The sequence below is a fragment of the Piliocolobus tephrosceles genome, chromosome 12, assembly GCF_002776525.5.
Source record: "Piliocolobus tephrosceles isolate RC106 chromosome 12, ASM277652v3, whole genome shotgun sequence".
NCBI classification, from domain to species: Eukaryota; Metazoa; Chordata; class Mammalia; order Primates; family Cercopithecidae; genus Piliocolobus; species Piliocolobus tephrosceles.
Genome location: NC_045445.1, coordinates 121,361,779 through 121,375,580, shown reverse-complemented (window position 1 = coordinate 121,375,580; position 13,802 = coordinate 121,361,779). Strand labels below are relative to the sequence as shown.

General features: G+C 38.9%; 1 pseudogene; it reads left to right on the top strand.

Moving 5' to 3' along the window:
- The first annotated feature begins 325 nt into the window (after positions 1 to 325).
- On the top strand, positions 326 to 2,012 carry LOC111535952 (annotated as a pseudogene).
- Positions 2,013 to 13,802: the final 11,790 nt, after the last annotated feature.

Here is a 13,802-nt window from a genome sequence, read left to right as displayed (position 1 = left end):
AAATTTCCAGTTAAGGAAGTCCAATTAAAAGCTCATTTCTTTAATTGTGCAGAGATGTAATCAAGCTTAAAGAGAGGCAGAAAAACAAGATGTATGCAGTTTAGGAGAATGGGCATAGTAATTCTTAACTTTAATAATTTTAAAATAATATCTATGGTTCCAAAATACACATTTAATTTCTTCTCTGTTCTCTTCAGGATTAACAAGTAAAATAAAGCCACCATGCCAGTATATTGGGAATAACTGAAATTCAAAATATGAATTAAGGTTTCAAAGCAGGCAGGTTTACAGCTAAAAGCAATACTTTAAGTTCCATGTTTTCAAAATGGTTGAAAAGCATATACAGGAAAGGTATATGTTATCTTCATGCTTCACAGGTTAGGATATCTGAATCCTAAAGCAATTGTAAAATTTTCTACAATTCCTCAGGGAGATTATATCCAAGTGAAATCACAGTCACTGTTTATTTAATTCAATTGAACTCTACATCTTTGACTAACGTTTCCTTTTTTTTAAACAAGAAACTAGTTTGATTTTCACCAGAATTATAAGATTCTTAATTTATTGCAAGAGTTCTACTTTATATTAACATAATTCAACTCAATGGTCAGGGGATTTAGTTGTATCAGTTTTGCAATAAATATTTCGAGAACTAAACTAAACTAAAATTATCCAGCATATTAATGCACCAAGTAATATTCTACGTATATTCTATCTCCTATAAACATTTCAATAAAAGACAATTAAATTGAGTTTCCAGTGAAAACATGCATTATGTATGTATCCAAGCTAATTCAATCAGCAAAAATATCTATTAAGCTTACTTTATTTAATGATATTACTGTGCTACTTTATATAACCAAGAATAGGAAATAAACATGACATGTCATATTTAAAAATGTAAGTTCTGACTCCTTAAGAAAGTCTTTTAAATTATTGCATGCTAATTTTAAAAGATATTTTCTAAAGTTTTTATGTTTTTTTTTTTTTTTTTTTGAGACAGAGTTTCGCTCTGTTGCCCAGGCTGGAGTGCAGTGGCCGGATCTCAGCTCACTGCAAGCTCCGCCTCCCGGGTTTATGCCATTCTCCTGCCTCAGCCTCCTGAGTAGCTGGGACTACAGGCGCCCGCCACCTCGCCCGGCTAGTTTTTTGTATTTTTTAGTAGAGACAGGGTTTCACCGTGTTAGCCAGGATGGTCTCGATCTCCTGACCTCGTGATCCGCCCGTCTAATTAATCAAAATACCTCAATCAATTTTTGTTGGGGACTGGGAGTTCAAAATGTGTAGAAAAAAATACATTATTTCATTTATCTGAATCCTAAATTGTTGTACAAGTAAAATAGTTTTTTTTTTTTAAGTCGTCACATTGCAGCTGAATACCTGTTAATAATTGTATAGGTATTTTTAAATTTCATAATAGTTGTCTGCACCCAACAAGGCAGATCTTTTCTAGAAATGACTTGAGCAAAAACTTCAGTTGATGTTGCCTTATGTGAAAAATTGTCAGATTAATTTGATTAGGGTACTATAATAACGTAGTCAAGTGGCTTTAAAAAAATAGTGCACTAATCTCCTCTAATTGGGACCCCGAGCCAGGGCTCTTTCTGGCGCTGGCACGGCTCCAAGAAGGCTATCCTAGCCATCACTTTTCCACCTACTTTTTAGAGAAGGGAAGGTGAGCGAGTCGATATCAAAGTCCAGCCAGCCCTTGGCCTCCAAGCAGAAAAAGGATGGCACTGAGAAGCGGGGCTGGGGCAGGTCGAGCAAGCAGCCTCACCTGAGTCCCATGACAGCGCTGGTAGAGTCAGAAGGAGCCCAGCGAAGTGCCAAAACCTAAAAGACCTCAGGGCCGACCAGATGGAAGCAAAAACAAGTACGCTGCCAAGACCCGGAAAACCACCACAACTCCAAGAAGGAAACTTGGCAGATCCAAAAAACTGGGCAGGTCCAAAAAACTGGAGAAGGAGGAAGAGGAGGGCATCTCACAGGAGTTCTCAGAGGAGGAGCAGTGACTGTGTGTACGTGTTGCCTGCTCCTTGCTGGAGGAGCAGCTTCCTTCTGGGACTGGACAACTTTGCTCCGCTCCCACCACCCCCGGCCCTTCCCCAGGCCCACCATCACTACCGCCTCCGACGACCACCCCTATCTTCCATCTGTGACTTCACCACCACACTACACAGCACACCAGCCGCTACAGGGCCCCCATGGGCTGAGTGGGAAGCAGTCTTTCCCTGGCCTCAGTTCCCAGCTCCCCCCGCCCACTCACGGGCACACACATGTGCCCTCCTGGACAAGGCTAACGTTCCACTTAGCCGCACCCTGCACCTACTGCGTCCCCACTCCCTTGGTGGTGGGGACATGGTTCTCTGGGTTTTGGTTTGGGGGCACCCTCTCTGCTCCTTCATTGTTCCCTCTGGCTTCCCATAGTGGGGCCTAGGAGGGTTCCCCTGGCCTTAAAAGGGGCCCAAGCCCCATCTCATCCTGGCCCGCCCTACTCCACTGCCCTGGCAGCAGGTGTGGCCAAGGGAGGGGACTGCTGGTCCCAGGATTCCCCCAGCCAAACTGTCTTTGTCACCACATGGGGCTCACACCTTTTATTCTTCCCCACCTTCCCTAGTCCCTGCACTAGGTTGGACAGCCCCCTTTGGCTACAGGAAGGCAGGAGGGATGTGAGCCCCCTACTCCCTCTTCAGGGTGGCCCCAGCCCCCTTGCCGTCCGCCTGGGATCTGAGAACATATTGCGGTGATGGAGATGCAGTCACTTATTGTCCAGGTGAGGCCCACGAGCCCTGTAGCCGCTACCTGAGGTGGGCTGGGGCTGCTCCCCCACCCCTACTTTGCTTCCGCCACTCGGCCATTTGCCCCTCCTCAGATGGGGCACCAATAACGAGCTCACCCTGCCAGCTCCAAATCCTCCTGCTCCTCACTGCCCCCCAAGGTTTTGGTTCCATTTTTTCTCTGTTCACAAACCACCTCTGGAAAGTCGTGTTGTTTTTTGTTCAATGTTCCATTCTTCGACACCTGTCACTGCTGCTGCTACCAGCGCCAAGTGTTCATCTTCATTGCCTCCTGTTCTGCCCACAATTTCCTCCCCCAAGATACTCTTTGTGGGGAAGAGCGGCTGGGGCATGGCAGGCTGTGTGACCGACTACCCCAGTCCCAGGGAAGGTGGGGCCTTGCCCCTAGGATGCTGCAGCAGAGTGGGCAAAGGGGCCCGAATTGACCATAAAGGGTGTAGAGGCCACCTCCTCCCCCTGTTCTGTCCAGGAGGGGTAGCCATGATTTGTCCCAGCCTGGGGCTTTCCCTCTGGTTTCCTATTTGCAGTTACTTGAATTTTAAAAAACGATATCCTTTTCTGGGAGGAAAAAAAAAACAGTGCACTAATAAATAATAGATGAATAATTATGGAACATTTAGTCTCTCGTTCACAATGAATTGTGCAGACAAAAACTGCACTAACCCTATCTTTGAGGGATACTAGGATACACGAATTGAAACAAGAATTTTGAACTATTTTGTCTCAAGAAACTACCGTATAGTTAATTTGTTTTATTTACTTTTCACAAAATTTACTAATTATGAATAAACTTTTAAAAATTTATCCCCAAAAAGTTTTTAATTTAATATTTAAATTGCTTGCTATTCAGCAGGAAATGTTTAAAGGAAACACATTTTTAAAGCTAAACAGACTGAAAATCAACTCACCTTAGATCCATTAGCAAATTGAGGTCACACGGCAAGCTGTAGTTCTTAAAATTAGAGAGAAAGATAAATACAGATTAATTCTAGTTTACCAGGAGCAAAAGCCACAGCTGAAGACTGGTAGAGTAATTGAATAATTGCTATAGACTCAGTGGGGACATTTGAGAGATAAAAAACTCCTAGGAAGTCAGGCTTTGGGGTCCTCCATACTAAATTTTATGACAAGGTTTCATGGGTGAAGATCAGAGAAAAATCTTCTTATGCATCCCTCAGGGGGAAGGGGAAAGTAACCATTTTGAAATAAACCCAGAGTGTCTGTTCTCATTCACAAAGGACTGCCCTAAAGGGAAACTATTTTTACCAGAGCCTATCCAATGCGGGTATTAACAGAGTCTAACTGATGTGGGGGAAGAGAGATACTCAACTCTAACTCCCTCTAGCCTGCTATTTAAGGGAAGGAAAATATACAAATCCAGTGCACTCTAATGTTCCTGTATTATATAAAGAAGTTCAGAAACACTTAAGAAGGTCACAGCCCAGGGACCCACAGACCCACTAAAACATTGAGACCTAAATAGTAAGAATATATTAATAGAATGCTTCTCTTGTGCCCCTATACTACCACATCAACAGGGGTCCTGTATAATAAAAGGGCATTACAGCTGAAAAGAATTCTAAGGGTTATAGTCTATTTAAGAAATCTCTAGGAAAACCCAAATACCACAGAGGAGATGAAAACAAAGACATAAGAGAAAATTTTAGCCTCTGACATCTACAGTTGTAGGAAATAGTTAACACAACCTAACACATAGATAAATCTAACACTTCACACAAAAGACCTATTTACCTCAGTTCCTTTCATTACAGGTAGTTAGGCATGAGTGGGGCAGGAGAGGGCTCTCCCCTCACCAACCACTGGAAATGTCTGGTGATGGTTTGGCAATTATCGGATTGCCTCTCTAAAAGTGATAAATTGGCATCCAGCGCCAAGGAGAGGCCATTTCCTGATGGTCCACACCTGTTAACATTAAAGTATTAATTAAAGGCAGGCCCCAGGTAGAAGCAACTTCCTGGGTATGTACATTAAGGGACAAAAATGGCGAACTATGATCTTCCAGGTACACACCACTGGAAAAAGGAAGAAAACCTCAGATGGGCATTTGTATAACTTCCTAAACACACTGCACATGCTCAATTCCAAAGGGTAAGGAGTGCGCCATGCATGTTGAAAGCCCACCCTAAGGAAAGAATCATAGGAAAGAGGCAAGCCTATAAACTCCCTGAATCAAGGTTCAAGGCCCCCTGTTTTTTCCCTCTTTGACCTTCGGGTGCCCACTTGGGTCTCTTCCAAGGGTTCTTTCCTTTCTTTCCTATTCTAAAGCTTTTTAAATAAACTTACACTCTTGCTCTGAAACTTACCTTGGTTTCTTTTTCTGCTTTATTTCCCTCGGTCAAATTGTTTCTTCTGAGGAGGCAAGAATTAAAGTTGCTGCAGATGCATGCAGACTTGCCGCCAGTAACTCGAGGTAACTCACAAAAAGTGGACAACATGCAAGAACAGATGCATAATGTAAGAAGAGAGATGGAAACTGTAAGAAACAACCAAAGGAAATGCTAGTAATCAAAACCACTGATGCAAAATGAAGAATGTCTTTGATGGGCTTATTGGTAGAGCACAAAGAAAAGAAAGTGAATTTGAGGGTATGTCAATGGAAACTTTCATTATAGAAATGCAAGGAGAAAAAATAATGAAAAATTGAGCTGTAAAATATGAAATCTAAGAACTATGGGACAATTACAAAAGATGTAACTTACATGTAATGAAAATACCAGAAAGAGAAGAAAGAGAGAAAGGAACAGTTTCTTCTTTTTGGGAAGAAGAAAACATTTTTAGAATAGATAGGGATAATCCAGTGTCTGTTATTCTATTTTTGTCTTCAAACTTGCTGTAGAAGACTCATCTCCAAGACCCTAGAAGTTGCTAACCCACTGAAAAAAGGGACTTCTCATTCTGAATTCGTCTTTGAAAAGCTGACCACAAAATAGCCTATTTATCTGTGACCTAAGAAGAAATACACCTCCCTTTTGTTAAACCATTGTGATCTAGGGGTTGTTTGTTACAGCATGTATTCTATCTTGAATAATAGACAAAAATAAAACGTGACCCTTTTACTTGAGGTCCTTATTGTCTTAACAGTAGAGAACTCATATGCATACATTTTATAGTTATCTATTATTGTCTTTCTCCTCTGTAAAAGCAATTCTTACTTCTGGAAATATACAATTGTTAAAAGCAAAACCTTAGCCAAATTAAATTTAACAGGGTTTAATTGAGTCAAGAACCATGCATGAATTGGGCAGCCTCCTGAGCCAGAGTAGGCTCTGAGACAGCCATGTGGTGGAAAAAGATTTATGGGCAGAAAAAGGAAAGTGATGAACAGAAAACAGAAGTAAGGTACAGAAGCAAGCAGATTAGTTATAGCTCGGTGTTTGCTTTATTTGAACACGGTTTGAACAGTTGTCCCCTTCTGACTGACCAAAACTCAGTGATTGGCACAAGAGTAGGCTACAGTCTATTTGCACTTCTATTTAGGTTATAGTTCACTATGTACAGAGAAACCTTTAGATCAAACTTAAAATATATAAGAAGACAGCTTTAGGCTAAACATGATTTAACAATTCCCCCCTTTTGGTCATCCTCTCAATTTTGAGAGATTGACCAAAACTTTAGTCACTGGTGTCACCATTACCATTGTAAATGTACTTATTTGGTCCAAAACCCACTGGGAAATAGCAGAACAGTGGGTTTTATAAGGTGGGAATAAAGACTTCATGTTATTTTTTTGTAATGGTAAGAGTAGTGGGTACCTCCTTACGCTGCAGTGTCCTGTTTACAAGAGAAAAACAAAACCTGGTATGTTCTAGAATCTATCAGTTTCCTTAAAGTCTTAGTTTGATTATGTCACACTTAGCATGAGTGACCCCATTTTGGTTTGGTCTGGTCTGTTGGGGCCTACTGCAAGAGCTCAGTTGAAAGTTATGACCTCCCATAATTGTGTTTAAAATTTCCCCCTTCTGCTCAGGTTCTTACTTTGGTGAGTGTGTGAGCAAAACGTAGGGCCTTAACACCACTCTCAATTACCATCATTTTGGGTTATCAGTCTTAGTATATTATTCATAGGTTATGGTGCCCTCATAGTAACAAATTTCTTTCAGCTGTTGTCATTCTAGTTGAAGAGACACCATTTGACATTCTAGAGGTGGCTGCATGCAAACATTTAGAGATAATACAGCATACCAAGGAGACTACTGTTATGACTATCAGGAGGATAATACCAAGAGTTTGGAGTATGCTCCTTAGCCAGGGCCCCCGTAAAGCAAACTAACTAAAATCAAATAGATCACAGAATGAGCTAGATAAAGAGTATACTCACTTTAACTAAACAGCATATTCATTAATCCCCTCAACTGAATCTCTATAATACTCAATTTATTTCTCCATGGGCCACAAGAAGTGCCAGCAACTTCTCTGTTTAGCCAGTACGTAATCTAGAGCAATTCTGTTATTTAACATAACTTTCACAAGAGAATTTAAGGTCTGCTTTGTAACCATAGCTTTTACAGTAGAATCTGCTATAAAGCCTATCATGAGGAATAAATTTCTAATTATTGCCTCATTTACTCCAAACCATGGAATAAAGAACCTAACAAGTGATGCCCATCTAGAAGAGTGAAGACCTCCTATCCTTTCATGAACCTCCTTAAAGACAACATACTCTAGGATTTTGTGTGCTTGTGAAGATTTCGGAAACTGCATCAAAATTCAGCAATTAACTGTGGAAATGACTTAAAATGGTCATAGTTAAAAATACAATTGACAAGGAAATTTTGTTATTTCTGTGGTCTACAATAACTTAACATAACCACCATGATTATGACTGATAGCACATATTCAGACATAGTAGAATTTTAGAAATCCCATATAATTTTTAAATATATATTAATAACATTTATTAAAACACAACTTGAAGGTTTAACATCAATTTCTCATTTGAACACAAATTTTTACTCTCTCATTAATACTACATAACATTTTTGTTCAAAAAAAGAAAACAAAATTTTACTTTTGTATTAGTGTATTATCAATACTAAAGCTGATTTTAACAAAACCTCATCAGTAAATTTATAAAATCTGTCATCTTTTAACCACACAAGATTTCCAAATACCTTTTGTTTTATATTAATTTCCCCCCAATTTTTTTTTTTTTTTTTTTTTTTTTTGAAATGGAGTTTTGCTCTTGTTGCCCAGACTGGAGTGCAATGGCGCAATCTTGGCTCTCCACATCCTCCGCCTCCTGGGTTCAAGTGATTCTCCTGCCTCAGCTTCCAAAGTAACTGGGATTACAGACATGCGCCACCACTCCTGGTTAATTTTGTATTTTTGACAGAGATGGGGTTTATCCATGTTGATCAAGCTGGTCTCTAACTCCCGACCTCAGATGGTCCACCCGCCTCAGCCTTCCAAAGTGCTGGGATTACAGGCGTGAGCCACCGCACCCGGCCTCCCCTAATTTTTTATATTTATCATGCTTTATCTGCTTTTTATTCCTTCAATTTGAAACCTTTAAGTAACTTTTACCATACAAAAATTTTTTAACAAACACACATTTTTATGACTTTATAACTTTTCTTATCAAAAGCATATCTTGCTTTTGTTTATACACTCTGAATACAGACTTGTTTCTCTCATATCTAGGAGCTTTAATTACATATATTAACTAGAATTTGAACTCGTAGTAGCCCTAATTTGTAGTGAAAACCTTTGTGAAAGAAAAATATCTTGGGCCCCTTCAAAAACTGCTCAGGGCAAATCTGCCTCCCATTCTATTCAAAGTCATCCCTGGCCTCACTGAGATAGATGCATATCTGATTGCCTCCTTTGGAAAGGCTAATCAGAAACTCAAAAGAATGCAACTGTTCCTGTGTCTTTCACCTATCTGTGACCTGGAAGCCTGCTCCCTGCTTTGAGTTTTCCTGCCTTTGTTTCAAGTTGTCCCACCTTTCCAGGCTGAACCAACATACTTCTTACATATATTGATTGATGTATTATGTCTCCCTACAATGTATAAAGCTACACTGTGCCCCAGCCACCTTGGGCACATGTCGTCAGGATTTCCTGAGGGTCTGTCATGGGCGCACGTCCTCAATCTTGGCAAAATAATCTTTCTACATTGAGATCTGTCTCAAATTTTCAGGGTTCACACCTAAGTAATTTTGAACTATTTTACATCAATATTTGTAAATAAAAACCATTTTAAATTTTTTTAGAAAGACAGTTCTTCAAATTATTGTTTATTAACAGATCTAAATATATTTAGCTTTTCTGTACCATATTGTTGGGGGGAGGGTCCTTGTTCTTAGAGCTCCCAAGATGGTGGCAAACCTCTTGTTCTCTGACCTGAGGTTCTTGGCCTCACAGATTCCAAGGAATGGAATCTTGGGCCATGCAGTGAGTGTTATAGCTCTATTCAGCTCCATTAGGACGAACCCCAGGCACTTAGCCCACACAGGAACAATGGCGAGCCCCTAGCCCGATTGGGAGCGGCAATGAGTGCTGCCTTCCTGGATCAGAAGTGCAGAGGACACCCTGCCGGATCCGGAGGGGTGGAAGGTCAGCGGTGGGTCTGTGATGGTGGCAAACAGCAGTGGTGGATGGCGAGTGAAAGCTCAGCTGGAGCCATAACAAACACGGACCAGAAGAGTGTGAATTTGCAAGATTTAATAGAGTGAAAACAGAGGTCCCATAAAATGGGAGGGGACCCAAAGGGGGTTGCCGGCTGGAATGCCTGGATTTATCCTGATAATTGTCCCTTCCCCTGTGCTCTCAGGCAATAGATGATTGGCTATTTCTTTACCTTCTGTTTTTGCCTAATTAGCATTTTAGTGAGCTCTCTTTACTACCTGATTGGTTGGAAATGAGCTAAGTTGCAAGCCCCGTGTTTGAAGGTGGATGTGGTCACCTTCGCCCCTAGGCTTAGGGATTCTTAGTTGGCCTGGGAAATCCAGCTAGTCCTGTCTCTCAATATGAAAATAACATGTCAAGGTATATAGACTTAAACTAATGTTTAATAATTGACATTTCAGTATTTTAACTTAAAAATGACTTAGAAATTTTGTAATTATCTATTAATGTAACATAATATGACTTCAAGATTTTAAATTACCAAAAATAATTTTGAAAATATGACACAGGTGCCTGCCCTAATATCTTCTCCCAGTCATCCTGGGTCTCAAGTAGCCACATGGCACCCAGGAGGACTGTGAAGCTCAGGGCCTGTCTGGGTCCTGAATTTACATACCAGGTGTAGAGGTCAGGACAGAAGATAGAGCTATTAAGAATATACCCGGTGGATCCAATCCCTCCCAAAATAACCAGTAGACAGGCAGCAAAAGTAGGAAAGAAGGAGACCATATTGGGCTTGATTCTGGCTTCTAGCTGTAAGAAGTAAAGTAGAGGTTCCTCTTCAAAGAGACTTTCCTCCCCATCTAATTAGGAATAAATAGTAACTTCTCTTGGAAGCAAAATTTATTCAAAGACCTGTGCTAACATTCTTAAATATCTGCTAGCCATAATAAAGAAATCAAGGTACTTTATGTTCTTAGCTCCTACAATTTAGCCTAAATATTTGCCCTGGCATGCTTATACTGGTTTAAGCAAGCATTAGGTCATAGCCGGTTCCTCTTCCTTATTTGAAGGTGTTTTTACCTTTCTCAGCATTCCACAAGTTACTTCCTCCTTCCTTTGCTCTCCTCTGCCTTTGCCTCTTTTAAAAAGTTCTAAGTTGCTAGTCAATCGGGACAGATACAGAATGTGAAGTCCCGTTCCAGCCAATGGAAACCAGACACAGCAGTAGGGTGGATGTGTCAGGTTATAAATGACCCTGTCTCCTTTGTTCGGTGTACCCCCGTGGCAAAACTGCTGGCGAGTGTATCCTTCCTGCAGAAAGTAAAAATGGCCTTACTGAGGAAATTAAATTTCTATTCAAATGCTATTTCTTTATGTCACCAGGGAACAAGCATTTCAAGCGTAGCTGCTGGTCTAGACACTAAGAACATGTTTCCAGACCTCATCATGACCACCTATCCAAACTCCTGAATCCAGAGGCTCTAACCAAAAACAGCTCACGGTCAAATAAAGCAAGTATCCAATTATATTTAACTGATAATTTTGAAACTTTTCCTATTTTACTTACAATTAAAACTAGCTTTATTTACCAAATATTATCAGAGACACACAACACATGTAGATATTGAAACACAGAGAAGCAGATCTTATAGCTGTTGTAAAGGATTTTCATTTGCCAGCTTTTAAATAGTTTTTTTCCCTCCATTCACCTATTTCATTGCTCTAAGCAATCGTTAACTAGGCAACAAATTGCATTTCTAAAGGGACAACTCTAGTTGTCACAAAAATATATATATGTATATTTCATAAGCACAAAGCTAAGATTTTAGGCCTAAATATTGTATCATCATTTGCTCAAACCAAGAAAAATAAAACCATGCTTAAGTGAAAGATAACTCAAGGCAAGATGGCCAGAAAAGCATCTTAAACAGAGTTATGATTATGTACATTTAAAAGAATAGTAAGAGTTCCTAATGTATATAGGTAGACATCCTTAAAAATGGAGATTTCCTTTATAGACATAAATTTCTTTTACAAAAGAATTTTTAGAGCACCAATTAAATTCCAGAAAGGTGTATCTTAGTTCAATTCATGGTCTTTTAAAATTAGCTACTATTTCTTAGCTAAAATTACTGAATTCTTGGTGGAACCCAATAAGGAATAGGGCTAATAAATCATTGTCTATGCCTGTACTCAACATAGATAGATATGAAAATGAAGCAAGCCTACTTTACCTGAGAGTTTACTTTTCATACGCACTTTATCTAGGATAGTTTTCTTTCCATTTTCAGGGCAGGATAGTAGCTAAGCCAAAAGGTCAGCAGATTTAACTTTTCTTATCAATTAGTCACTTAATCTGTTTATTTGCCTTTTATAAAGAGTATTTAAATAATAAAAGACTTTGCAGCTTTTTTAGCCAGTGATTTTTTCCCTACCTAAGCATGAGCATACAAGAAAGAAGAAACAAAGGGAGTAGAACACAAAAATCCCTGTGAATTTCCAAAAGCCAAAGTTTACACCCCTTGTAATATTGCCATTGACTACAGATTTCTTTCTGACTCAGACTTATAAGGGGCCTCTAACTGGAACCAAGACACTTAATTATCAGATCCAGTCTGATTGTGGACCCAGTCCAGTTTCTATTGCAACTTCCAAACCCAGTTTAAATCCAAAATTTGCTCAAAGAAACCTGGAGAGCTCAAAACACAAATCTGTGGATCTCTGGAATCCAAGAGAGAACTTACCATGATCCCCAGTTGCTGTGAAAGAGAAATTGATGCAGTGGGCCCAGCGGGTACCTTGCTTGGTCACTCGGTGATCTTGGAGGTTGCTACAAAGTCTACTTTAGATCCCACATCTGACACCATCTGTTAAAAAATCTTGGCTGAATTAAATGTAACACAGTTTAATTGAGCAAAGAACAATTCACAAATCACACAACCTCCTAAGCCAGAGTAGGCTCAGAGACTCCAGTGCAGCCACATGGTGGAATAAGATTTATGAACAGAAAAAGGAAAGTGATGTATGGAAAATTAAAGTGAGGTACAGAAACAGCCAGATAGGTTACAGCTCGCGTTTGCCTTATTTCAACATGGTTTGAACAGTTGGCCACCTTTCTTTGGCCAAAACTCTGTGATTGGCACAAGAGTAGGCTACAGTCTGTTTACATTTCCATTTAGGTTATAGTTCACAATGTACAGAGAAACCTTTGGGCCAAACCTAAAATATGTAAAGAGGCAACTTCAGGCTAAACTTGATTGAACAGTATATAGCATAGAACATGACACTTCTGTATTGCTTTTTTCATTAAATTATCTGTCTTCCTCTCTAAATATTTTAAGATACTTCAGTCATATCTTGGATCATCAGTACCTAGTAGAACTCCTGGTGTCTGATAGGCACTCAATACATATTTGATGAATAAACAAATGAATGTGTTCTATGTGGAATCTAAATCTGTCAAACAAAAAAAGCACTTGCCAAACCTCTAAGAATGACAGTGATGTATTAACACTTAGAAGATATTTCTGGTGAAATTTCTAAATTCTTATGTGTTGCATATAACTTTATTTTTTAAAATTAGGACACATAACAATATAAAATTCAGTGGTATTCCCTTTTCCCATTAATACCTTTATCTCATCTTATCTGAATATTCAGAAATATGCCTTTCAAATTCCACATATGGAGAAAGCTAGTCAAAAGTTAAAACTGAGTTATTTTTGGAAGGAGGAAACATGCATATAAATCTAGAACATATAAGTATGTCCTGCATATTCTTAGAGGTACAAATTTAAATCACTGATTTCATATTCCAAGTATATGTACTAACAATTTATCAAATGACAATATAGATAACAATATAAAAAGGACATTTCTAAATCTATGCTTCTGTCATTATGTATTCTAAAGCTTTACTTCAGTCACCAATATAAAATTATGAGTACAATAATCTTTTTTAAAAAAGTAAACTGATTGTGAAATTATATATTCAAGTGTTGCAGAAAATGTTCCCGTTTTCTTCTAATGTTTAATGAATATTAGCAAGCATAAAAGAAACTATATACTTGCATTCCTTCTAATTTCATCTATTAAAAAAAAACAGAAACCTAAGAGATGAACTTAACAGAATTCAGTATCAAGTAACTTATCTATTCATATCATAAACTTGATAGTTCAATGAGTAACTAATAGAAGATAGATTAATAGAGTAAAATATCAGGAATTCCATGGCAAATCAAAGAGGACAGAAAGTAATTGGTCATGATTACAACCCAAAGTCGAATGATTTTACTAATGCCTGCAATCAGAAATAGGGTTTTGATAGAGAGTTTATAAGTTACATAAAGTAAGAAATATTTTTCCTCATAAATAATTTGCTATAATTCATATAGAAAAGTAACTGAAAATATT